We start from the raw sequence: 19,195 nt of genomic DNA on the forward strand, positions 1-19,195 counted from the left end.
CAGTAACCGCCTGGAATTGCTGCATCCATTAGATGCGACAGTCCCAGGACTCTACACAGATCATCCCGAATTGCCCTGATCTGGTGCGGTGGCAATCGGGGTAATAATTAGTAAAATGGCAGCTTATAGCTGCCACTAAGTCCTAGGTTCATCATGGCAGGCGTCTCCCCGAGATACCTTCCATGATTAATCTGTAGTGAAAGTAAATAGAGATGAGCGAACCGGTCGTGGTTCGGCTCGAGTTCGGTTCGTCGAACGGAGGTCCCGTTCGAGTTCAGTTCGTCGAACCGAACTCGAACCGCATAGGAAACAATGGCAGGCATTCACAAACACATAAAAACACCTAGAAAACACCCTCAAAGGTGTCCAAAAGGTGACAAACAACTCACAACACAACACAAACACATAGGAAAGTGACAAGGACATATACTCATGCGAAAACAAAAGAGCTGGACAAGGAAAAAGAGGAGGAGACACAGATATAGGCATGGCACGCCCTTCTAAAATCATGTAAAACACCGCAAGGTGACTCCAAGCGGAGTCTCCCTTTTTTCCAAAAATTGGGCCACACACACACCCACCCATTCAGTGGCAGCAGTTGTGCCCCAGTTGTACACTTCACAGCTAAATTTGTATCAAGCACATTCAAAAATACGCCATTCTTAACTGTCACCAGGATGACACCGGGGTAGGTAGCAAAGTCTTTGCTGAACCATGACTTGTTCATCTTGGCTCCTTTTAAAAAACACAGCAAGCAAGGGTTACTCCAAGCGGAGTCCTCCTTTTTTCCAAAAATTGGGCCACACAGACACTCACCCCTTCAGTGGCAGCACTTGTGCCCCAGTTGTACACTTCACAGGTAGATTTGCATCAAGCACATTCAAAAATACGCCATACTTAACCGTCCCCAGGAGGACACCGGGCTAGGTAGCAAAGACTTTCCTGATCCCAGATCTGTTCATCTTGGATCATTTTTAAAAACAATGTAAGCAAGGGTTACTCCAAGCGGAGTCTCCCTTTTTTCCAAAAATTGGGCTACACAGACACTCACCCCGTCAGTGGCAGCACTTGTGCCCCAGTTGTACACTTCACAGCTAGATTTGCATCAAGCACATTCAAAAATACGCCATACTTAACCGTTCCCAGGATGACCCCGGGGTAGGTAGCAAAGTCTTTGCTGAACCATGACTTGTTCATCTTGGCTCCTTTTAAAAAACACAGCAAGCAAGGGTTACTCCAAGCGGAGTCTCCCTTTTTTCCAAAAATTGGGCCACACAGACACTCACCCCTTCAGTGGCAGCACTTGTGCCCTAGTTGTATACTTCACAGCTAGATTTGCATCAAGCACATTCAAAAATACGCCATTCTTAACCGTCCCAAGGATGACTCCGGGGTAGGTAGCAAAGTCTTTCCTGATCCCAGCTCTGTTCATCTTGGATCATTTTTAAAAAACGCAGCAAGCAAGGGTTACTCCAAGCGGAGTCTCCCTTTTTTTTCCAAACATTGTGCCCCACACACTCCCACCCATTCAGTGGCAGCACTTGTGCCCTAGTTGTACACTTCACAGCTAGATTTGCATCAAGCACATTCAAAAATACGCCATTCTTAACCGTCCCCAGGATGACTCCGGGGTAGGTAGCAAAGTCTTTCCTGATCCCAGCTCTGTTCATCTTGGATCATTTTTAAAAACAATGTACGTAAGGGTTACTTTAAGCGGAGTCTCCCTTTTTTCCAAAAATTGGGCCACACTGACACCCCATCAGTGGCAGCACTTGTGCCCTAGTTGCAAACAGGATGTTTTGATTTGCATCAAGCACATTCAAAAATACGCCATAATTAACTGTCCCCAGGATGACACCGGGGTAGGTAGCAAAGTCTTTCCTGATCCCAGCTCTGTTCATCTTGGATCATTTTTAAAAAACACAGAAAGCAAGGGTTTCTCAAAGCAGAGTCTCCCTTTTTTTTCCAAAATTGTGCCCCACACACACCCACCCATTCAGTGGCAGCACTTGTGCCTTAGTTGTACACTTCACAGCTAGATTTGCATCAAGCACATTCAAAAATACGCCATTCTTAACCGTCCCAAGGATGACTCCGGGGTAGATAGCAAAGTCTTTCCTGATCCCAGCTCTGTTCATCTTGGATCATTTTTAAAAAACACAGCAAGCAAGGGTTACTCCAAGCGGAGTCTCCCTTTTTTTTCCAAACATTGTGCCCCACACACTCCCACCCATTCAGTGGCAGCACTTGTGCCCTAGTTGTACACTTCACAGCTAGATTTGCATCAAGCACATTCAAAAATACGCCATTCTTAACCGTCCTCAGGAGGACACCGGGGTAGGTAGCAAAGTCTTTCCTGATCCCAGCTCTGTTCATCTTGGATCATTTTTAAAAAACACAGCAAGCAAGGGTTACTCCAAGCGGAGTCTCCCTTTTTTTTCCAAACATTGTGCCCCACACACTCCCACCCATTCAGTGGCAGCACTTGTGCCCTAGTTGTACACTTCACAGCTAGATTTGCATCAAGCACATTCAAAAATACGCCATTCTTAACCGTCCTCAGGAGGACACCGGGGTAGGTAGCAAAGTCTTTGCTGAACCATGACTTGTTCATCTTGGCTCCTTTTAAAAACAATGTAAGCAAGGGTTACTCCAAGCGGAGTCTCCCTTTTTTCCCAAAAATTGGGCCACACAGACACTCACCCCTTCAGTGGCAGCACTTGTGCCCTAGATGTATACTTCACAGCTAGATTTGCATCAAGCACATTCAAAAATACGCCATAATTAACTGTCCCCAGGATGACACCGGGGTAGGTAGCAAAGTCTTTCCTGATCCCAGCTCTGTTCATCTTGGATCATTTTTAAAAAACACAGCAAGCAAGGGTTACTCCAAGCGGAGTCTCCCTTTTTTTTCCAAAATTGTGCCCCACACACACCCACCCATTCAGTGGCAGCACTTGTGCCTTAGTTGTACACTTCACAGCTAGATTTGCATCAAGCACATTCAAAAATACGCCATTCTTAATCGTCCCCAGGAGGACACCGGGGTAGGTAGCAAAGTCTTTGCTGAACCATGACTTGTTCATCTTGGCTCCTTTTAAAAACAATGTAAGCAAGGGTTACTCCAAACGGAGTCTCCCTTTTTTCCCAAAAATTGGGCCACACAGACACTCACCCCTTCAGTGGCAGCACTTGTGCCCTAGATGTATACTTCACAGCTAGATTTGCATCAAGCACATTCAAAAATACGCCATAATTAACTGTCCCCAGGATGACACCGGGGTAGGTAGCAAAGTCTTTCCTGATCCCAGCTCTGTTCATCTTGGATCATTTTTAAAAAACACAGCAAGCAAGGGTTACTCCAAGCGGAGTCTCCCTTTTTTTTCCAAAATTGTGCCCCACACACACCCACCCATTCAGTGGCAGCACTTGTGCCTTAGTTGTACACTTCACAGCTAGATTTGCATCAAGCACATTCAAAAATACGCCATTCTTAATCGTCCCCAGGAGGACACCGGGGTAGGTAGCAAAGTCTTTGCTGAACCATGACTTGTTCATCTTGGCTCCTTTTAAAAACAATGTAAGCAAGGGTTACTCCAAGCGGAGTCTCCCTTTTTTCCAAAAATTGGGCCACACAGACACTCACCCCTTCAGTGGCAGCACTTGTGCCCTAGTTGTATACTTCACAGCTAGATTTGCATCAAGCACATTCAAAAATACGCCATTCTTAACCGTCCCCAGGATGACTCCGGGGTAGGTAGCAAAGTCTTTCCTGATCCCAGCTCTGTTCATCTTGGATCATTTTTAAAAACAATGTACGTAAAGGTTACTCCAAGCGGAGTCTCCCTTTTTTCCAAAAATTGGGCCACACTGACACCCCATCAGTGGCAGCACTTGTGCCCTAGTTGCAAACAGGATGTTTTGATTTGCATCAAGCACATTAAAAAATACGCCATAATTAACTGTCCCCAGGATGACACCGGGGTAGGTAGCAAAGTCTTTCCTGATCCCAGCTCTGTTCATCTTGGATCATTTTTAAAAAACACAGCAAGCAAGGGTTACTCCAAGCGGAGTCTCCCTTTTTTTTCCAAAATTGTGCCCCACACACACCCACCCATTCAGTGGCAGCACTTGTGCCTTAGTTGTACACTTCACAGCTAGATTTGCATCAAGCACATTCAAAAATACGCCATTCTTAACCGTCCCCAGGAGGACACCGGGGTAGGTAGCAAAGTCTTTGCTGAACCATGACTGGTTCATCTTGGCTCCTTTTAAAAACAATGTAAGCAAGGGTTACTCCAAGCGGAGTCTCCCTTTTTTCAAAAAATTGGGCCACACAGACACCCTATCAGTGGCAGCACTTGTGCCCTAGTTGTACACTTCACAGCTAGATTAGCATCAAGCACATTCAAAAATACGCCATACTTAACCGTTACCAGGATGACCCCGGGGTAGGTAGCAAAGTCTTTGCTGAACCATGACTTGTTCATCTTGGCTCCTTTTAAAAAAAACAGCAAGCAAGGGTTACTCCAAGCGGAGTCTTCCTTTTTTCCAAAAATTGGGCCACACAGACACTCACCCCTTCAGTGGCAGCACTTGTGCCCCAGTTGTACACTTCACAGGTAGATTTGCATCAAGCACATTCAAAAATACGCCATAATTAACTGTCCCCAGGATGACACCGGGGTAGGTAGCAAAGACTTTCCTGATCCCAGCTCTGTTCATCTTGGATCATTTTTAAAAACAATGTAAGCAAGAGTTACTCCAAGCGGAGTCTCCCTTTTTTTTCCAAAAATTGTGCCCCACAAACACCCACCCATTCAGTGGCAGCACTTGTGCCCCAGTTGTACACTTCACAGCTAGATTTGCATCAAGCACATTCAAAAATACGCCATACTTAACCGTCCCCAGGATGACACCGGGGTAGGTAGCAAAGTCTTTGCTGAACCATGACTTGTTCATCTTGGCTCCTTTTAAAAAACACAGCAAGCAAGGGTTACTCCAAGCGGAGTCTCCCTTTTTTCCAAAAATTGGGCCCCACACACACCCACCCCTTCAGTGGCAGCAGTTGTGCCCCAGTTGTACACTTCACAGCTAGATTTGCATCAAGCACATTCAAAAATACGCCATTCTTAACCGTCCCCAGGATGACACCGGGGTAGGTAGCAAAGTCTTTCCTGATCCCAGCTCTGTTCATCTTGGATCATTTTTAAAAAACACAGCAAGCAAGGGTTACTCCAAGCGGAGTCTCCCTTTTTTTTTCCAAACATTGTGCCCCACACACTCCCACCCATTCAGTGGCAGCACTTGTGCCCTAGTTGTACACTTCACAGCTAGATTTGCATCAAGCACATTCAAAAATACGCCATTCTTAACCGTCCTCAGGAGGACACCGGGGTAGGTAGCAAAGTCTTTGCTGAACCATGACTTGTTCATCTTGGCTCCTTTTAAAAACAATGTAAGCAAGGGTTACTCCAAGCGGAGTCTCCCTTTTTTCCCAAAAATTGGGCCACACAGACACTCACCCCTTCAGTGGCAGCACTTGTGCCCTAGTTGTATACTTCACAGCTAGATTTGCATCAAGCACATTCAAAAATACGCCATAATTAACTGTCCCCAGGATGACACCGGGGTAGGTAGCAAAGTCTTTCCTGATCCCAGCTCTGTTCATCTTGGATCATTTTTAAAAAACACAGCAAGCAAGGGTTACTCCAAGCGGAGTCTCCCTTTTTTTTCCAAAATTGTGCCCCACACACACCCACCCATTCAGTGGCAGCACTTGTGCCTTAGTTGTACACTTCACAGCTAGATTTGCATCAAGCACATTCAAAAATACGCCATTCTTAACTGTCCCCAGGAGGACACCGGGGTAGGTAGCAAAGTCTTTGCTGAACCATGACTGGTTCATCTTGGCTCCTTTTAAAAACAATGTAAGCAAGGGTTACTCCAAGCGGAGTCTCCCTTTTTTCAAAAAATTGGGCCACACAGACACCCTATCAGTGGCAGCACTTGTGCCCTAGTTGTACACTTCACAGCTAGATTTGCATCAAGCACATTCAAAAATACGTCATACTTAACCGTTACCAGGATGACCCCGGGGTAGGTAGCAAAGTCTTTGCTGAACCATGACTTGTTCATCTTGGCTCCTTTTAAAAAAAACAGCAAGCAAGGGTTACTCCAAGCGGAGTCTTCCTTTTTTCCAAAAATTGGGCCACACAGACACTCACCCCTTCAGTGGCAGCACTTGTGCCCCAGTTGTACACTTCACAGGTAGATTTGCATCAAGCACATTCAAAAATACGCCATAATTAACTGTCCCCAGGATGACACCGGGGTAGGTAGCAAAGACTTTCCTGATCCCAGCTCTGTTCATCTTGGATCATTTTTAAAAACAATGTAAGCAAGAGTTACTCCAAGCGGAGTCTCCCTTTTTTTTCCAAAAATTGTGCCCCACAAACACCCACCCATTCAGTGGCAGCACTTGTGCCCCAGTTGTACACTTCACAGCTAGATTTGCATCAAGCACATTCAAAAATACGCCATACTTAACTGTCCCCAGGATGACACCGGGGTAGGTAGCAAAGTCTTTGCTGAACCATGACTTGTTCATCTTGGCTCCTTTTAAAAAACACAGCAAGCAAGGGTTACTCCAAGCGGAGTCTCCCTTTTTTCCAAAAATTGGGCCCCACACACACCCACCCCTTCAGTGGCAGCAGTTGTGCCCCAGTTGTACACTTCACAGCTAGATTTGCATCAAGCACATTCAAAAATACGCCATTCTTAACCGTCCCCAGGATGACACCGGGGTAGGTAGCAAAGTCTTTCCTGATCCCAGCTCTGTTCATCTTGGCTCCTTTTAAAAAACACAGCAAGCAAGGGTTACTCCAAGCGGAGTCTCCCTTTTTTCCAAAAATTGGGCCACACGGACACCCCATCAGTGGCAGACTTGTGCCCTAGTTGCAAACAGGATGTTTTGATTTGCATCAAACACATTCCAAATCCACAAGCATTTACTCTCCCCAGGATGACACAGGGGTAGTAAATTCCTTGTGGATCCATGACTTGTTCATTTTGATGAACGTTAGTCTGTGCACATTGTCACTGGACAGACGCGTGCGCTTATCTGTCAGCACACACCCAGCAGCACTGAAGACACGTTCAGAGACAACGCTGGCAGCTGGACACGACAAAATCTCCAAGGCGTAAGTTGAGAGCTCTGGCCATTTTTCAAGATTTGAAGCCCAAAATGAGCAAGGCTCCATTTGCAAAGTCATGGCATCAATGTTCATTTGGAGATACTCCTGTATCATCCTCTCCAGCCGTTGACTATGTGTCAGACTTGTTGTCTCTGGTGGCCTTGCAAAGGACGGTCTAAAAAAATTATGAAAAGATTCCATAAAATTGCTGTTACCAGCACCAGATACGGTGCTACTGGTATGGGTAGACTGTTGAAGATGACGAGACCGTCCCATGTTTGTCAAGTTACAACTGGGAGATTCACTTCCTGCACCTGCACGGTTGTTTGGTGGAAAAGCCGAGCTAAGATCGAGTAACAGCTTCTGCTGATACTCCTGCATACGTGCGTCCCTTTCTATGGCTGGAATTATGTCACAAAATTTGGACTTGTACCAGGGATCTAATAGTGTGGCAAGCCAGAAGTCATCATCACTTCTAATTTTGACAATACGAGGGTCATGTTGGAGGTAGTGCCGCAAGAAGGTGCTCATGTGTCTTGCGCAGCCATGCGGACCAAGTCCACGCTGTGTTTGTGGCATAGAGGTGCTAACCGTTCTTTCTTGCTCTGACATCTCCCCCCAACCTCTTTCAACTGAAATTTGACCAAGGTATCCCTCATCCGCTGAGTCTTGCATATCCATGGACAGTTCGTCATCCATTTCTTCATGTTCTCCTGCACCTTCCTCAACATTTCGCCTGCTACCATGCGCCCTTGTTGATCCCTGTCCCCCATGGTCCCATGCCTGCCGCGTTAGTGATGATGAACGTCTGGACCTTGGTGATGTTGTTGTGTCTTGAGCATATGAATCCTCCTGTAGTTCCTCCCCTTCCTGTTGTTTCACCCCCTGACTCCGAATAGTGTTTAGCGTGTGCTCCAGCATGTAAATGACTGGAATTGTCATGCTGATAATGGCATTGTCAGCGCTAAACATATTCGTCGCCATGTCAAAACTGTGCAGAAGGGTGCATAGGTCCTTGATCTGAGACCACTCCATCAGGGTGATCTGCCCCACCTCTGCATCTCGTTGGCCCAGGCTATACGTCATGACGTATTGCACCAGGGCTCGGCGGTGCTGCCACAGTCGCTGTAACATGTGGAGAGTCGAATTCCAGCGTGTCGGCACATCGCATTTCAAGCGATGAACTGGCAGGCCGAAAGACTTCTGGAGCAATGCAAGTCGCTCAGCTGCGGCGGTTGAACGGCGGAAGTGAGCAGACAGTTTTTGTGCCCTGGTCAGAAGGCCATCTAGGCTGGGATAGTGTGTTAAAAATTGCTGGACAACAAGGTTCAACACGTGAGCCATACAAGGCACGTGTGTCACCTTGCCCAGGCGAAGGGCCGCACCCAGGTTTGCAGCATTGTCGCACACGGCCTTACCAGGCTGCAGGTTGAGTAGAGACAACCATTTATTAAACTCGGACCGCAGAGCTGACCACAACTCCTCAGCTGTGTGACTCCTATTCCCAAGACATGTCAAGCTAAAGACCGCCTGATGATGTTGCGCTCTGCTGCCAGCATAGTAATGAGGGGTGCGTGATTCCTTCTGCGCAGTGCGAATGCTCGTGGCCTGACCAGGCAGGCTTGGGGCGGAGGTGGAGGACCCAGATGAGGTGGAGGAGGCAGAAGCAGTGTCGGAACTTGGACAGACAGAGGATTGACACACAAGTCGTGGGGACGGCAAGACTTGTGCAGCAGACCCTTCACCATCTATCACCATAGTTACCCAGTGCCCAGTCAGCGACATGTAACGTCTAGAGATGAGCGAACCGGTCGCGGTTCGGCTCGAGGTCGGTTCGTCGAACGGAGGTCCCGTTCGAGTTCGGTTCGTCGAACGTTCGACGAACCGAACTCGAACCGCATAGGAAACAATGGCAGGCATTCACAAACACATAAAAACACCTAGAAAACACCCTCAAAGGTGTCCAAAAGATGACAAACAAATCACAACACAACACAAACACATGGGAAAGTGACAGGAACAAATTCTCATGCGAAAACAAAAGAGCGTAACGAGGAAAAAGAGGACGAGACACAGATATAGGAATGGCACGCCCTTGTAAAATGATGTAAAACACCGCAAGGTGACTCCAAGCGGAGTCTTCTTTTTTTCCAAAAATTGGGCCCCACACACACCCACCCATTCAGTGGCAGCACTTGGGCCCTAGTTGTACACTTTACAGCTAGATTTGCATCAAGCACATTCAAAAATACGCCATTCTTAACTGTCCCCAGGATGACACCGGGGTAGGTAGCAAAGTCTTTGCTGAATCATGACTTGTTCATCTTGGCTCCTTTTAAAAAACACAGCAAGCAAGGGTTACTCCAAGCGGAGTCTTCCTTTTTTCCAAAAATTGGGCCACACAGACACTCACCCCTTCAGTGGCAGCACTTGTGCCCCAGTTCTACACTTCACAGGTAGATTTGCATCAAGCACATTCAAAAATACGCCATACTTAACCGTCCCATGGAGGACACCGGGGTAGGTAGCAAAGTCATTCCTGAACCCAGATCTGTTCATCTTGGATCATTTTTAAAAACAATGTAAGCAAGGGTTACTCCAAGCGGAGTCTCCCTTTTTTCCAAAAATTGGGCCACACAGACATTCACCCCTTCAGTGGCAGCACTTGTGCCCCAGTTGTACACTTCACAGCTAGATTTGCATCAAGCACATTCAAAAATACGCCATACTTAACCGTTCCCAGGATGACCCCGGGGTAGGTAGCAAAGTCTTTGCTGAACCATGACTTGTTCATCTTGGCTCCTTTTAAAAAACACAGCAAGCAAGGGTTACTCTAAGCGGAGTCTCCCTTTTTTCCAAAAATTGGGCCACACAGACATTCACCCCTTCAGTGGCAGCACTTGTGCCCCAGTTGTACACTTCACAGGTAGATTTGCATCAAGCACATTCAAAAATACGCCATACTTAACCATCCCCAGGAGGACACCGGGGTAGGTAGCAAAGTCTTTCCTGAACCCAGATCTGTTCATCTTGGATCATTTTTAAAAACAATGTAAGCAAGGGTTACGCCAAGCAGAGTCTCCCTTTTTTCCAAAAATTGGGCTACACAGACAATCACCCCTTCAGTGGCAGCACTTGTGCCCCAGTTGTACACTTCACAGCAAGATTTGCATCAAGCACATTCAAAAATACGCCATACTTAACCGTTCCCAGGATGACCCCGGGGTAGGTAGCAAAGTCTTTGCTGAACCATGACTTGTTCATCTTGGCTCTTTTTAAAAAACACAGCAAGCAAGGGTTACTCCAAGCGGAGTCTCCCTTTTTTCCAAAAATTGGGCCACACTGACACCCCATCAGTGGCAGCACTTGTGCCCTAGTTGCAAACAGAATGTTTTTATTTTGCATCAAGCACATTCAAAAATATGCCATAATTAACTGTCCCCAGGATGACACCGGGGTAGGTAGCAAAGTCTTTCCTGATCCCAGCTCTGTTCATCTTGGATCATTTTTAAAAAACACAGCAAGCAAGGGTTACTCAAAGCGGAGTCTCCCTTTTTTTCCCAGAAACTGTGCCCCACATACACCCACCCATTCAGTGGCAGCACTTGTGCCCTAGTTGTACACTTCACAGCTAGATTTGCATCAAGCACATTCAAAAATACGCCATTTTTAACCGTCCCCAGGATGACTCCGGGGTAGGTAGCAAAGTCTTTCCTGATCCCAGCTCTGTTCATCTGTGATCATTTTTAAAAAACACAGCAAGCAAGGGTTACTCCAAGTGGAGTCTCCCTTTTTTTTCCAAAAATTGTGCCCCACACACACCCACCCATTCAGTGGCAGCACTTGTGCCCTAGTTGTACACTTCACAGCTAGATTTGCATCAAGCACATTCAAAAATACGCCATTCTTAACCGTCCCCAGGATGACACCGGGGTAGGTAGCAAAGTCTTTGCTGAACCATGACTTGTTCATCTTGGCTCCTTCTTTAAAACAATGTAAGCAAGGGTTACTCCAAGCGGAGTCTCCCTTTTTGCCAAAAATTGTGCCCCACACACACCCACCCATTCAGTGGCAGCACTTGTGCCCTAGTTGCAAACAGGATGTTTTGATTTGCATCAAGCACATTCCAAATCCACAAGCATTTACTCTCCCCAGGATGACACAGGGGTAGTAAATTCCTTGTGGATGCATGACTTGTTCATTTTGATGAACGTTAGTCTGTGCACATTGTCACTGGACAGACGCGTGCGCTTATCTGTCAGCACACAACCGGCAGCACTGAAGACACGTTCAGAGACAACGCTGGCAGCTGGACACGACAAAATCTCCAAGGCGTAAGTGGAGAGCTCTGGCCATTTTTTAAGATTTGAAGCCCAAAATGAGCAAGGCTCCATTTGCAAAGTCATGGCATCGATGTTCATTTGGAGATACTCCTGTATCATCCTCTCCAGCCGTTGACTATGTGTTAGACTTGTTGTCTCTGTTGGCCTTGCAAAGGAGGGTCTAAAAAAATTATGAAAAGATTCCATAAAATTGCTGTTACCAGCACCAGATACAGTCCTACTGGTACGGGTAGACTGTTGAAGATGACGAGACCGTCCCATGTTTGTCAAGTTACAACTGGGAGATTCACTCCCTGCACCTGCACGGTTGTTTGGTGGAAAAGCCGAACTAAGATCGAGTAACAGCTTCTGCTGATACTCCTGCATACGTGCGTCCCTTTCTATGGCTGGAATTATGTCACAAAATTTGGACTTGTACCGGGGATCTAATAGTTTGGCAAGCCAGTAGTCATCATCACTTCTAATTTTGACAATACGAGGGTCATTTTGGAGGTAGTGCAGCAAGAAAGTACTCATGTGTCTTGCGCAGCCATGCGGACCAAGTCCATGCTGTGTTTGTGGCATAGAGGTGCTAACCGTTCTTTCTTCCTCTGACATCTCCCCCCAACCTCTTTCAACTGAAATTTGACCAAGGTCTCCCTCATCCGCTGAGTCTTCCATGTCCATGGACAGTTCGTCCTCCATTTCTTCATGTTCTCCTGCACCTTCCTCAACATTTCGACTGCTGCCATGCGCCCTTGTTGATCCCTGCCCCCATGGTCCCATGCCTGCCATGTTGGTGATGATGAACATCTGGACCTTGGAGATGTTGTTATGTCTTGCGCATATGAATTCTCCTGTAGTTCCTCCCCTTCCTGTTGTCCCACCCCCTGACTCCGAATAGTGTTTAGCGTGTGCTCCAGCATGTAAATGACTGGAATTGTCATGCTGATAATGGCATTGTCAGCGCTAAACATATTCATCGCCATGTTGAAACTGTGCAGAAGGGTGCATAAGTCCTTGATTTGAGACCACTCCATCAGGGTGTTCTGCCCCACCTCTGCATCTCGTTGGCCCAGGCTATACGTCATGACGTATTGCACCAGGGCTCGGCGGTGCTGCCACAGTCGCTGTAACATGTGGAGAGTCGAATTCCAGCGTATCGGCACATCGCATTTCAGGCGATGAACCGACAGGCCGAAAGACTTCTGGAGCGATGCAAGTCGCTCAGCTGCGGCGCTTGAACGGCGGAAGTGAGCAGACAGTTTTCGTGCCCTGGTCAAAAGGCCATCTAGGCCGGGATAGTGTGTTAAAAATTGCTGGACAACAAGGTTCAACATGTGAGACATACAAGGTACGTGTGTCACCTTGCCCAGGCGAAGGGCCGCACCCAGGTTTGCAGCATTGTCGCACACGGCCTTACCAGGCTGCAGGTTGAGTGGAGACAACCATTTATTAAACTCGGACCGCAGAGCTGACCACAACTCCTCAGCTGTGTGACTCCTATTCCCAAGACATGTCAAGCTAAAGACTGCCTGATGACGTTGCGCTCTGCTGCCAGCATAGTAATGAGGGGTGCGTGATTCCTTCTGCGCAGTGAGAACGCTGGTGGCCTGACCAGGCAGGCTTGGGGCGGAGGTGGAGGACACAGATGAGGTGGAGGAGCCAGAAGCAGTGGCGGAACTTGGACAGACAGAGGATTGACACACAAGTCGTGGGGACGGCAAGACTTGTGCAGCAGACCCTTCACCATCTATTACCATAGTTACCCAGTGCCCAGTCAGCGACATGTATCGTCCCTGTCCATGCTTACTGGTCCAAGTATCGGTGGTAAAATGCACCCGTTCACACACAGAGTTTCTCAAGGAAGCGGTGATGTTGTGTGCGACATGCTGGTGTAGCGCGGGCACACCTTTCTTAGAGAAGTAGTGGCGACTGGGCATCTGGTACTGGGGCACAGCGACAGACATAAGGTCTCTAAAATCCTGTGTGTCCACCAGGCGGAAAGGCAGCATTTCGGTAGCCAAGAGCTTACAGAGGGATAAAGTCAACCTCTTAGCTTTGTCATGGGTCGCAGGAAATGGCCTTTTATTTGTCTACATCTGAGGGAGAGAGATCTGGCTGCTGTGTGTAGATGGTGTTGAGTAGGGTGTCATTGGAAAAATGCAGGTTTGTGAGGAAAGTGCAGGCGGAGACATGATGTTGCCTTCATCCAACATTGGTGCTATCGATGTCTGAGAGAGCTGTAAACACGCACTTGTATCCCCTTCCAAACCAACTGACGACATACCAAGCAAACTGCCTGTTGCGGTTACAGTGGTGGAAGTTGTGAGTGAAAACCAGGTGTGACAGCTGTCCCCACAGTCCTAGAAGATGAAGAGCGCGCGGATGCACTGGAAGGGGCAGGCCGTGGATGGTTCGCTCCGCTAGGCCGCATTGCAGCATGGTGAGCTTCCCACTGGGACCTATGATATTTATTCATGTGACGATTCATGGAAGAAGTTGTCAAACTGCTGAGGTTTTGACCTCTACTAACAGAATCACGACAAATTTTACACATCACATAATTTGGGCGATCTTTTTCTATGTCAAAAAATGACCAGGCTAGGCAAGGCTTAGAGGGCATGCGACCTGCTGAGCCCCCCCGACTAGTGCTCAGAGGCAAAGTGGTGGCTGATGATGCAGTTTTAGACGTGCTACCAGTACTCCGACTCTGTCCAGGAAGGCGCAAGGTAACTTCGTCGTCGGTTGCATCCTCCTCCACCGCCTCTGTTGACCTCCTCGAGTGCCTGACTGTGGGTTGACAGTAGGTGGGATCTAGAACTTCCTCATCAATTGTCGTGTTTGCACTCCCCTCACCCTCAGACCGAGCCTCTTCTTGCCCTGACCGAATATTTAAGTTGTCATCCCAATCTGGTATCTGCGTCTCATCATCATCAGTATTTTCCTCATTGTCTATAACCACAGGTGTTACAGTTTGTGACAAAGGGTCAACATTATGCTCAGAAACTTGGTCCTCACGGCCTGAATCAGAGTAACAAAGGTTCTGGGCATCACTGCAGACCATTTCCTGGTCTGTACTCACTGTAGCTTGGGAGCAGACCTCTGATTCCCAGGCTATAGTGTGACTGAACAGCTCTGCAGACTCTGCCATCTCAGTTCCACCATACTGTGCAGGGCTGATGGAGACTTCAGAGCTGGGAGAAAGCAAGTTTGATTGGGATGACAACTCAGAGGACTGGTGTTTCTTGGATGCGGTAGTTGAGGTGGCTGAGAGGGCACTTGTTGGACCACTTGAGATCCATTCAAGCATTTTCCTTTTTTGGCCATCATCTACCTTTGTTCCTGTTGTTCGTGTCCGTAAAAAAGGGAGCACATCGGATTGTCCACGGTAAGTAGTAGACATCTTACTTTTGCTGGTAGATGGTCTATCTTCAGCAGATTTTAATGGAGCTTTGCAACCTTCCCCACGGACAAACCCTTTTTTTCCTTTTCCAACACGCCTCTTCCCCTTTCCACCAGCATCTGTCATTTTGCCACTCATGTTGATTGCGACACGATTGTGCACTTAAAATGTGGTAGTAAAAATTGAAAGGTGGTGTATATTGCAGCGGTGGTCTAGCTTTATTAACAGCAGAATAATAAAGAATAATTATACCTGACAATGCAACTACGGCCCTTAAACTGGCAGCATAAATTGCTAGTATAATGGATTAGTAACAATGAGTTTGAGTGTGCAATGCAGGCAGAGGTGCTGCAAATATCTTTGCACTTGTGGGACGATACAGAAGTCCAACAGCCAGGTTTAGGATGCCACTAAGTTCACTCAGTGTTTGCTAGTATAATGGCTTAGTAACAATGAGTTTGAGTGTGCAATGCAGGCAGACGAGCTGCAAATATCTTTGCACTAGTGGGACTATACAGAAGTCCAACAGCCAAGTTTAGGATGCCATTGAGTTCACTCAGTGTTTGCTAGTATAATGGCTTAGTAACAATGAGTTTGAGTGTGCAATGCAGGCAGAGGTGCTGCAAATATCTTTGCACTTGTGGGACGATACAGAAGTCCAACAGCCACGCTTAGGATGCCACTGAGTTCACTCAGTGTTTGCTAGTATAATGGCTTAGTAACAATGAGTTTGAGTGTGCAATGCAGGCAGAGGTGCTGCAAATATTTTTGCACTTGTGGGACGATACAGAAGTCCAACAGCCACGTTTAGGATGCCACTAAGTTCACTCAGTGTTTGCTAGTATAATGGCTTAGTAACAATGAGTTGGAGTGTGCAATGCAGGCAGACGTGCTACAAATATCTTTGCACTACTGGGGCAATACAGCAGTCCAACAGCCACGTTTAGGATGCCACTAAGTTCACTCAGTGTTTGCTAGCATAATGTCTTAGTAACAATGAGTTTGAGTGTGCAATGCAGGCAGAGGTGCTGCAAATATCTTTGCACTTGTGGGACGATACAAAAGTCCAACAGCCACGTTTAGGATGCCACGAAGTTCACTCAGTGTTTGCTAGTATATTGGCTTAGTAACAATGAGTTTTAGTGTGCAATGCAGGCAGAGGTGCTGCAAATATCTTTGCACTTGTGGGATAATACAGAAGTCCAAAAGCCATGTTTAGGATGCCACTAAGTTTACTTAGTGTTTGCTAGTATAATGGCTTAGTAACAATGAGTTTGAGTGTGCAATGCAGGCAGACGTGCTGCAAATATCTTTGCACTACTTGGGTAATACAGCAGTCCAACAGCCACGTTTAGGATGCCACTAAGTTCACTCAGTGTTTGCCAGTATAATGGCTTAGTAACAATGAGTTTGAGTGTGCAATGCAGGCAGAGGTGCTGCAAATATCTTTGCCCTTGTGGGACGATACAGAAGTCCAACAGCCACGTTTAGGATGCCACTAAGTTCACTCAGTGTTTGCTAGTATAATGGCTTAGTAACAATGAGTTTGAGTGTGCAATGCAGGCAGAGGTGCTGCAAATATCTTTGCACTTGTGGGACGATACAGAAGTCCAACAGCCACGTTTAGGATGCCACTAAGTTCACTCAGTGTTTGCTAGTATAATGGCTTAGTTATAATGAGTTTGAGTGTGCAATGCAGGCAGACGTGCTGCAAATATCTTTGCACTACTGGGGCAATACAGCAGTCCAACAGCCACGTTTAGGATGCCACTAAGTTCACTCAGTGTTTGCTAGTATAATGGCTTAGTAACAATGAGTTTTAGTGTGCAATGCAGGCAGACGTGCTGCAAATATCTTTGCACTACTGGGGCAATACAGCAGTCCAACAGCCACGTTTAGGATGCCACTAAGTTCACTCAGTGTTTGCTAGTATAATGGCTTAGTAACAATGAGTTTTAGTGTGCAATGCAGGCAGAGGTGCTGCAAATGTCTTTGCACTTGTGGGACGATACAGAAGTCCAAAAGCCTTGTTTAGGATGCCACTAAGTTCACTTAGTGTTTGCTAGTATAATGGCTTAGTAACAATGAGTTTGAGTGTGCAATGCAGGCAGACGTGCTGCAAATATCTTTGCACTACTGGGGCTATACAGCAGTCCAACAGCCACGTTTAGGATGCCACTAAGTTTACTCAGTGTTTGCTAGTATAATGGCTTAGTAACAATGAGTTTGAGTGTGCAGTGCAGGCAGAGGTGCTGCAAATATCTTTGCACATGTGGGGCGATACAGAAGTCCAACAGCCACGTTTAGGATGCCACTTAGTTCACTCAGTGTTTGCTAGTATAATGGCTTAGTAACAATGAGTTTTAGTGTGCAATGCAGGCAGACGTGCTACAAATATCTTTGCACTTGTGGGACGATACAGAAGTCCAACAGCCACGTTTAGGATGCCACTAAGTTCACTCAGTGTTTGCTAGTATAATGGCTTAGTTATAATGAGTTTGAATGTGCAATGCAGGCAGACGTGCTGCAAATATCTTTGCACTACTGGGACAATACAGCAGTCCAACAGCCACGTTTAGGATGTCACTAAGTTCACTCAGTGTTTGCTAGTATAATGGTTTAGTAACAATGACTTTTAGTGTGCAATGGAGGCAGACGTGCTGCAAATATCTTTGCACTACTGGGGCAATACAGCAGTCCAACAGCCACGTTTAGGATGCCACTAAGTTCACTCAGTGTTTGCTAGTATAATGGCTTAGTAACAATAAGTTTGAGTGTGGAATGCAGGCAGAGGTGCTGCAAATATCTTTGCACTTGTGGGACGATACAGAAGTCCAACAGAAAAGTTTAGGATGCCACTAAGTTCACTCAGTGTTTGCTAGTATAATGGCTTAGTAACAATGAGTTGGAGTGTGCAATGCAGGCAGACGTGCTACAAATATCTTTGCACTACTGGGGCAATACAGCAGTCCAACAGCCACGTTTAGGATGCCACTAAGTTCACTCAGTGTTTGCTAGTATAATGGCTTAGTAGCAATGAGTTTCAGTGTGCACTGCAGGCAGACGTGCTGCAAATATCTTTGCACTAGTGGGACTATACAGAAGTGCAATAGCCACGTTTAGGATGCCACTAAGTTCACTCAGTCTTTGCTAGTATAATGGCTTAGTAACAATGAGTTTGAGTGTGCAATGCAGGCAGAGGTGCTGCAAATATCTTTGCACTTGTGGGACGAAACAGAAGTCCAACAGCCACGTTTAGGATGCCACTTAGTTCACTCAGTGTTTGCTAGTATAATTGCCTAGTAACAATGAGTTTTAGTGTGCAATGCAGGCAGACGTGCTGCAAATATCTTTGCACTACTGGGGCAATACAGCAGTCCAACAGCCACGTTTAGGATGCCACTAAGTTCACTCAGTGTTTGCTAGTATAATGGCTTAGCAACAATGAGTTTTAGTGTGCAATGCAGGCAGACGTGCTGCAAATATCTTTGCTCTACTGGGGCAATACAGCAGTCCAACAGCCACGTTTAGGATGCCACTAAGTTCACTCAGTGTTTGCTAGTATATTGGCTTAGTAACAATGAGTTTTAGTGTGCAATGCAGGCAGAGGTGCTGCAAATATCTTTGCACTTGTGGGATGATACAGAAGTCCAAAAGCCATGTTTAGGATGCCACTAAGTTTACTTAGTGTTTGCTAGTATAATGGCTTAGTAACAATGAGTTTGAGTGTGCAATGCAGGCAGACGTGCTGCAAATATCTTTTCACTACTGGGGTAATACAGCAGTCCAACAGCCACGTTTAGGATGCCTCTAAGTTTACTCAGTGTTTGCTAGTATAATGTCTTAGTAACAATGAGTTTTAGTGTGCAATGCAGGCAGAGGTGCTGCAAATATCTTTGCCCTTGTGGGACGATACAGAAGTCCAACAGCCACGTTTAGGATGCCACTAAGTTCACTCATTGTTTGCTAGTATAATGGCTTAGTTATAATGAGTTTGAGTGTGCAATGCAGGCAGACGTGCTGCAAATATCTTTGCACTTGTGGGACGATACAGAAGTCCAACAGCCACGTTTAGGATGCCACTAAGTTCACTCAGTGTTTGCTAGTATAATGGCTTAGTTATAATGAGTTTGAGTGTGCAATGCAGGCAGACGTGCTGCAAATATCTTTGCACTACTGGGGCAATACAGCAGTCCAACAGCCACGTTTAGGATGCCAACAAGTTCACTCAGTGTTTGCTAGTATAATGGCTTAGTAACAATGAGTTTTAG

Source organism: Anomaloglossus baeobatrachus, chromosome 3 (assembly GCF_048569485.1).
Source record: "Anomaloglossus baeobatrachus isolate aAnoBae1 chromosome 3, aAnoBae1.hap1, whole genome shotgun sequence".
NCBI classification, from domain to species: Eukaryota; Metazoa; Chordata; class Amphibia; order Anura; family Aromobatidae; genus Anomaloglossus; species Anomaloglossus baeobatrachus.